The sequence below is a fragment of the Chamaea fasciata genome, unplaced genomic scaffold (genome assembly GCF_029207755.1).
Source record: "Chamaea fasciata isolate MVZ Bird 193981 ecotype frontalis unplaced genomic scaffold, bChaFas1.0.hap1 SCAF_140, whole genome shotgun sequence".
NCBI lineage: Eukaryota > Metazoa > Chordata > Aves > Passeriformes > Sylviidae > Chamaea > Chamaea fasciata.
The window spans coordinates 12,501-19,715 of NW_027094225.1; the positions used below are offsets into that span (position 1 = coordinate 12,501).

The 7,215-nt window shown below is 46.2% G+C and overlaps 2 long non-coding RNA genes across 2 annotated transcripts; both read right to left on the reverse strand.

Moving 5' to 3' along the window:
* Window positions 1-3,835: 3,835 nt before the first annotated feature.
* Window positions 3,836-4,573, reverse strand: LOC136304661 (uncharacterized). The gene is made up of 5 exons (XR_010724729.1): window positions 4,530-4,573; window positions 4,388-4,432; window positions 4,242-4,285; window positions 4,116-4,156; window positions 3,836-4,031 (listed from the first exon to the last, which is right to left on the reverse strand). It is a non-coding gene; the product is annotated as an uncharacterized lncRNA (long non-coding RNA).
* A 1,523-nt stretch (window positions 4,574-6,096) lies between these two features.
* Window positions 6,097-6,658, reverse strand: LOC136304660 (uncharacterized). The gene is made up of 4 exons (XR_010724728.1): window positions 6,610-6,658; window positions 6,474-6,515; window positions 6,249-6,385; window positions 6,097-6,149 (listed from the first exon to the last, which is right to left on the reverse strand). It is a non-coding gene; the product is annotated as an uncharacterized lncRNA (long non-coding RNA).
* Between the last annotated feature and the right edge of the window lie 557 nt (window positions 6,659-7,215).

Here is a 7,215-nt window from a genome sequence, read left to right on the forward strand (position 1 = left end):
ATAGACAAAGACAGAGAAATAGAGACAGAGAAAATGACAGAGACAGAGAGAAATAGACAAAGAGAGAAATAGACAAAGACAGAGAGAAATAGAGACACAGAAATAGAGACAGAGAAAAATAGACAAAGACAGAGAAATAGAGACAGAGAGAAAATGACAGAGACAGAGAGAAATAGAGACAGAGAGAAATAGAGACAGAGAGAAATAGACAAAGACAGAGAGAGAAAAAGACAAAGACAGAGAGAAATAGAGACAGAGAGAAATAGAGACAGAGAGAAATAGAGACAGAGAGAAATAGAGACAGAGAGAAATAGAGACAGAGAGAAATAGAGACAGAGAGAAATAGACACAGAGAGAAATAGACAAAGACAGACAAATAGAGACAGAGAAATAGAGACAGAGAAAAATAGACAAAGACAGAGAAATAGAGACAGAGAGAAAATGACAGAGACAGAGAGAAATAGAGACAGAGAGAAATAGACAAAGACAGAGAAATAGAGACAGAGAAATAGAGACAGAGAAATAGAGACAAAGACAGAGAAATAGACAAAGACAGAGAAATAGAGACAGAGAGAAAATGACAGAGACAGAGAGAAATAGAGAGAGAAAATGACAGAGACAGAGAGAAATAGAGACAGAGAGAAATAGACAAAGACAGAGAAATAGAGACAGAGAGAAAATGACAGACAGAGAGAAATAGACAAAGACAGAGAAATAGAGACAGACAAAAAGACAAAGACAGAGAGAAATAGAGAAAGAAAAACACAAAGAGAGAAATTGTCTATTTCTCTCTGTCTTTGTCTAAGACAGAAAAAGACAAAGACAGAGAGAAATAGAGAAATAGACAAAGACAGAGAAATAGAAAGAAACAGAGAAAAACACAGAGAAACAGACAAAGAGAGAGAAATAGACAGAGCCAGAGAGAAATAGACAGAGAGAAATAGAAAGGAAGTGAAATAGAGAGTGAAATAGACACAAAGACATACAGAGAAACAGGGTTAGAGAAAAATAGAAATCAAAAGAGAAAAACAGAGAAACAGCATGAGAGAGAAAGAGTGAAACAGTTAGAGTGAAAGCAAAAGACAGACTGAAACAGACTGAAAGCAAAACAGACAGAAAAAGAGAGTTAAAGAGAAAGAGAAACAGAAAAACATCTAGAAATAGAATAACAGAGAAAAATTAAGAGTTAAGAGAGAAAGAAGCAGAATTAGACAGAAAAGGAAATAGCATGAAGGTGTAGAGAGGAAAATAGACTTACCTTGAGGTAGGAAATAGAATAAATGACTCTGACACCAAATAAACACAGGAGCCAAATGGGGGAGAGGGGGGCACGGGGTATCTTTATTGGGGGGGCAGGGGGGCATCTTTATTAGGGTATATTCAGCTTTTATTGCATGAATGGGTTTCTTTACACTTTAGTAAACATACAGAAACAACAGATACAAATGCAAATACAGATACAGTCCATAGGCACACCTATAAAATTACAATTTACATACAGAGCAATACATTGAAATACAGCAGCAAATGCCAATACAGAACAATACAAGGCAATACAAGCCAAATGACTATTAACACAATAGAACCATTTTTCAAAATCTGAAACACTCATTATATCTTGTTTTATTGTTACAGGAAACCCAAAACAAAAGCAGCACACATAAAACATAACAATCGTCCACCGCACACACCTCCTTCAGCATGCGCACCGTGCACCCTCTCTCGCCTCTCAATCCCCTACAGTCAGCACACACTCACAACGCTCCTCGGGAACGTGGTTCCCGGGAGCCCTGAAAAAATCAGCCTGCCTGACGAAAACCCCGGTCCCTAGGCCGTCGGCGCCCAAACTTTGGCGATGAACGTCGCCTCGCAGACCGGCCGGGACCGAGGAAAAAAAAACCCAGCCGGGGGGAAAAAAAAAAAAAAACCCCCCGGCTGGGGATTTTTTATTCTAAGTTTAAAATGTGTTGAAAAACCTGGAAGGCAAAAGTCACACACACAAGGTTAGAACCAGTCAACATGCACACAAACCCACCCTCTCTCACCTCTCAATCCCCTACCATCAGCACACACTCGCACCGCTCCTCGGGAACGTGGTTCCCGGGAGCCCTGAAAAAATCAGCCTGCCTGACGAAAACCCCGGTCCCTAGGCCGTCGGCGCCCAAACTTTGGCGATGAACGTCGCCTCGCAGACCGGCCGGGACCGAGGAAAAAAAAAACCCAGCCGGGGGGAAAAAAAAAAAAACCCCCCCGGCTGGGGATTTTTTATTCTAAGTTTAAAATGTGTTGAAAAACCTGGAAGGCAAAAGTCACACACACAAGGTTAGAACCAGTCAGCACACACACTCGCACAGGCAAACCCAAGCAGACAGACAAGTCTCAGACATACACAGTCACTCTTCAGCTTACCCAGTAGATTCCAAGAGACTCCGTAGCATCAGCAACCGCAGAGAGACTAATCCTGCCCGGAGACCTGCAAGACAATGACAGGTGGTCAACAAGTGGTTACCTGACAGCTAGGCATCATCCCCCCTCAGGGCCCATACCTTCTCTACCCAAAACTCCACAGAAAAAAGATGAACTGCAAAGCCCTACAACTCTTCTACCTAACTGTGACTGTGCCAGGGCAGGGCAGCTCAAGCATAAGTCATACAGTAGGATACAGCAACATCATGACTTAGAGTGCAATACAAACACAGTCACTTTCAATACAATACAAGCACAGTGACTTTGAGTGCAATACAAGCACAGTGACTTTGAGTGCAATACAAACAGTCACTTGCAACGCAGAGTCACTGGCAGTGCAATGCAAACAGAGTCACTTACAATACAAACAGAGTCACTGGCAGTGCAATACAATACAGAGTCACTTGCAATACAATACAATACAGAGTCACTTGCAATACAATACAATACAGAGTCACTTGCAATACAATACAATACAGAGTCACTTGCAATACAATACAATACAGAGTCACTTGCAATACAATACAATACAGAGTCACTTGCAATACAATACAAACACAGTCACTTGCAATACAATACAGAGTCACTGGCAATGCAATACAATACAGAGTCACTGGCAATGCAATACAATACAGAGTCACTGGCAATACAATACAAACAGAGTCACTTGCAATACAATACAAACAGAGTCACTTGCAATACAATACAAACAGAGTCACTTGCAATACAAACAGAGTCACAGGCAGTGCAATACAAACAGAGTCACAGGCAATACAATACAAACAGAGTCACAGGCAATACAATACAAACAGAGTCACAGGCAATACAATACAAACAGAGTCACAGGCAATACAATACAGAGTCACAGGCAATACAATACAAACAGAGTCACAGGCAATACAATACAAACAGAGTCACAGGCAATACAATACAGAGTCACTGGCAATGCAATACAATACAGAGTCACTGGCAATGCAATACAAACAGAGTCACTGGCAATACAAAACAAACAGAGTCACTTGCAATACAAAACAAACAGAGTCACTTGCAATACAAAACAAACATAGTCACTTGCAATACAAAACAAACATAGTCAGTTCCAAGTCAATACAAACAAAACTGCTCACTAGACTAAGTGCCTAAGCTGTTAAGAGGACGCTCCAGAAGCTCGGGAAGCCGAGTGAAGAAAGCGATGACTGCCGGGTGACCGTGGCGATGCCTCCGGATGAAAGGCAACCTCGTCGGGTGAAAACGTCCGCTAGGCCGCCGAGACTCAAAGACTGCTGACGACGCAAAACACGCTAGAATGCTGAACTGCCCTGCCCGGCAAATGCTCCAGTGAGACCGAGGGGAAACCCTCTCCCGTTACTTCAGAGGGACCCATCCCACTAGGGCCCTCTCTTCTAAGCTAATGTGAAATTGCCTCCCACTTCCAAAGTTCTTTCCCCTGCACCCAAACACAAGCCCCAACACTTATCTTTTGGAAGACGAGCGGACAAAATCCATCCTCCGAGGACTTCGGCACTGCCGTATCCAAACTTAGGCTCCGCACCTCCTTTCAATACCTAAGACAACAAAGTACAAACTGTGAAAATTGTGTGACAGGAAACTAATCCCCAGGCTTTCCAAGCACCTCTGCCCCAACTCACCTCAGATACTGATTTGGCTCCACAGTCTACCCAGAGGGTACCTGCAAAAGGAAAAGGTACACATTTAGCATGCTGCTACACACCCCATGCCTATGGATCACCCCTAATGCCTAAAAGCCAACTTACCCGCTTGCCCCTAATCCTTGCCATGTGTAGGACAGTAGCAGCACCTGCAAAGACACAAAGAAAACAGCAGGCTGAGTCACTGAGAAAACACAACCACCACAATCTAACAGAACTCAGTAATACATAAAGCTCAAGCTGATACCCACCAAGCCACTGGCATCCAGGACCAGGAAATCTTGCAAGTGGACCACCTAAAATGAAAGTAAATTAAACAGTGGATGTTAGAGTTACACCAGAAATTGAGACCTGAGCAATGACAGCAGCTTCCATCCACCAGTCAATGCTCACCTAGGCAGCTGATCCTGGACTGCCAAGCTCCCGCTTTACCTCCTAAAAATAAAAACAAAAAACAAGGCTGTACCAGAGTCACAATGTACATCCCCCTGGCAAAACCAAACTGGGACTGACTTAAACTCACACCCACCTGGCCGCTGCCAGCCTGAGCCACGACAACCTAACAAGCAGACCACCTGAAATAAAACAAAAATCAACAGTGGATGGTTAGACTTGAGCCAGAAATTCAGACGGGAGCAATAACAACTGCTTCTGTCCACCGGTCGATGCTCACCTGGCGCACTTCACCTGGACTGGCAATATCCTGCATAAGCTCCTAAAAACAAAGACAAAGGTCAGGGCTGTATCAGAGCCACCATTTACACCTCCCCTGCAAAGACCGACTCGGACTGACCTTCTCGGGGGAACCGACGCCACCCATAGGGGCTGCTCTGCCACAGGGTTATTCCATCTGCATCTGAAAGAAAGTTAGGACAAGAGTCAAAGGGCTGCAGGATAACTTGACAGCTCCACATATCTTGGGTCAATCTACAGATCCCACCTAGAAGCCAATGCACCCTGCATTTCAAATTTGTCCTATTACCCCTACACCCAGCTGTGCTGCAGGGCAGAGCAGCTCCGGGCCAAATACACACCCACACCCGTGACACAAGACGCAACAAACAAAGGGACGCGACAGGGAAAGAAAACTCTCGATGAGAGGAATGACCCTGAGGACCGAGAGAACTCGGGAGCAGATGACCGAGGTAAGCTGAAAGGAGAGCTGACCGGGCTCAGAGAAACCTGCAGGAAAAAAGATGCTAAGGGGATGACTTATCCCAAGAACCGCAAAGATGAACACTCGAGAATGCTCCGGTCACACTCTGCTACCTAGCTATGCATTCTAACAAGTCCTAATCCACCGGAATGGATGCTGGTGGTGCTCGGCTGTCAGTACAGCTCAGAACAAGACCTGGAAAGACATTGGACTGGATGCTTCTGAAGAGAGATACGATGCCCATGCCTGCCCGAGCTCCCGAGTCGATGGTCCGAGGGCATCGGCACCTGGCCGAGGAACTGAGAGTCCTAAGAGGCTAAGAGGGATGCCAGGGTTTTTGGTAGGCCCCTTGATGGGCTAAGGCAAAAGACATGAAACAAAGAGTGCGCAACAAACGAGGGACACGACAAGCACCGGGACTGCTCTGCCCTGCACACCTCAGTGGTGAGATCAAAAGGGAGACTTTCCCTGTAGGAAGCCTAAGGGGCCGCTTCCTGGACAACCCCAGCTCCAAACCCAACTCAAAAACCACTCCCGGTTGAAAGCCGACCCGGCCCCCCACTTTCGTCCCCTCCGTGGCTCGGAGCCCTCCACTTATCTCTCAGACATCTGGAGATGCAGAGTCCAGGCAGGTGAAAAGGAAGGCTGGCTCTCCCTCAGGGAAATTCCTGCTAACACCAGGCTGCTCACTCTTAATCAGCTGCAATAAAGAAAAGCAAACATCACTGTGTGATCTTAGCAGCACAGCACCCAAACCCCAACAATTCTGCTACTCACCATCTCTTGAGAACGCCCAGGCCATCAAGCCCGCTGCCTCGGCCGTGCTTGGAGAGTCATGCCATCGTCCTGGGGTAGGCCTGGATTAAGAACACACAGGGGATTTGACAGTGCTGAAACTTGACAGGACCCTCTCTCCTCCCTGCCTCCCCAACTCCTCAGCTGTTATCAAAGCCTACCTGGAAAGCAGCTTCAAACAGAGAAATTGAGGCTTGATCACACAGTCCTGTAATGCTTCTGAAGGGCTCCCAAAAAAAGGTGCCCAAGTTCATGATCTCATGGCAGAGGGTACTTCAGCAGAAGAAGAGTGGACCACCTAAAACACAATAATAGAAGCTTAGAGGTGCACCAGAAATTGAGACCTGAGCGATTACAGCCACTTCCATCCACCAGTCAATGCTCACCTAGGCAGCTGGTCCTGGACTGCCAAGATCCCGCTTTACCTCCTAAAAATAAAAACAAAAAACAAGGCTGTACCAGAGTCACAATGTACACCTCCCCAGCAAAACCAAACTGGGACTGACTTAAACTCACACCCACCTGGCCGCTGCCAGCCTGAGCCACGACAACCTCACAAGCAGACCACCTGAAATAAAACAAAAATCAACAGTGGATGGTTAGACTTGAGCCAGAAATTCAGACGGGAGCAATAACAACTGCTTCTGTCCACCGGTCGATGCTCACCTGGCGCACTTCACCTGGACTGCCAATATCCTGCATAAGCTCCTAAAAACAAAGACAAAGGTCAGGGCTGTATCAGAGCCACCATTTACACCTCCCCTGCAAAGACCGACTCGGACTGACCTTCACGGGGGAACCGATGAATCCCACAGGGGCTGCTCTGCCACAGGGTTAATCCATCTGCATCTGAAAGAAAGTTAGGACAAGAGTCAAAGGGCTGCAGGATAACTTGACAGCTCCACACATCTTGGGTCAATCTACAGATCCCACCTAGAAGCCAATGCACCCTGCATTTCAAATTTGTCCTATTACCCCTACACCCAGCTGTGCTGCAGGGCAGAGCAGCTCCGGGCCAAATACACACCCACACCCGTGACACAAGACGCAACAAACAAAGGGACGCGACAGGGAAAGAAAACTCTCGATGAGAGGAATGACCCTGAGGACCGAGAGAACTCGGGAGCA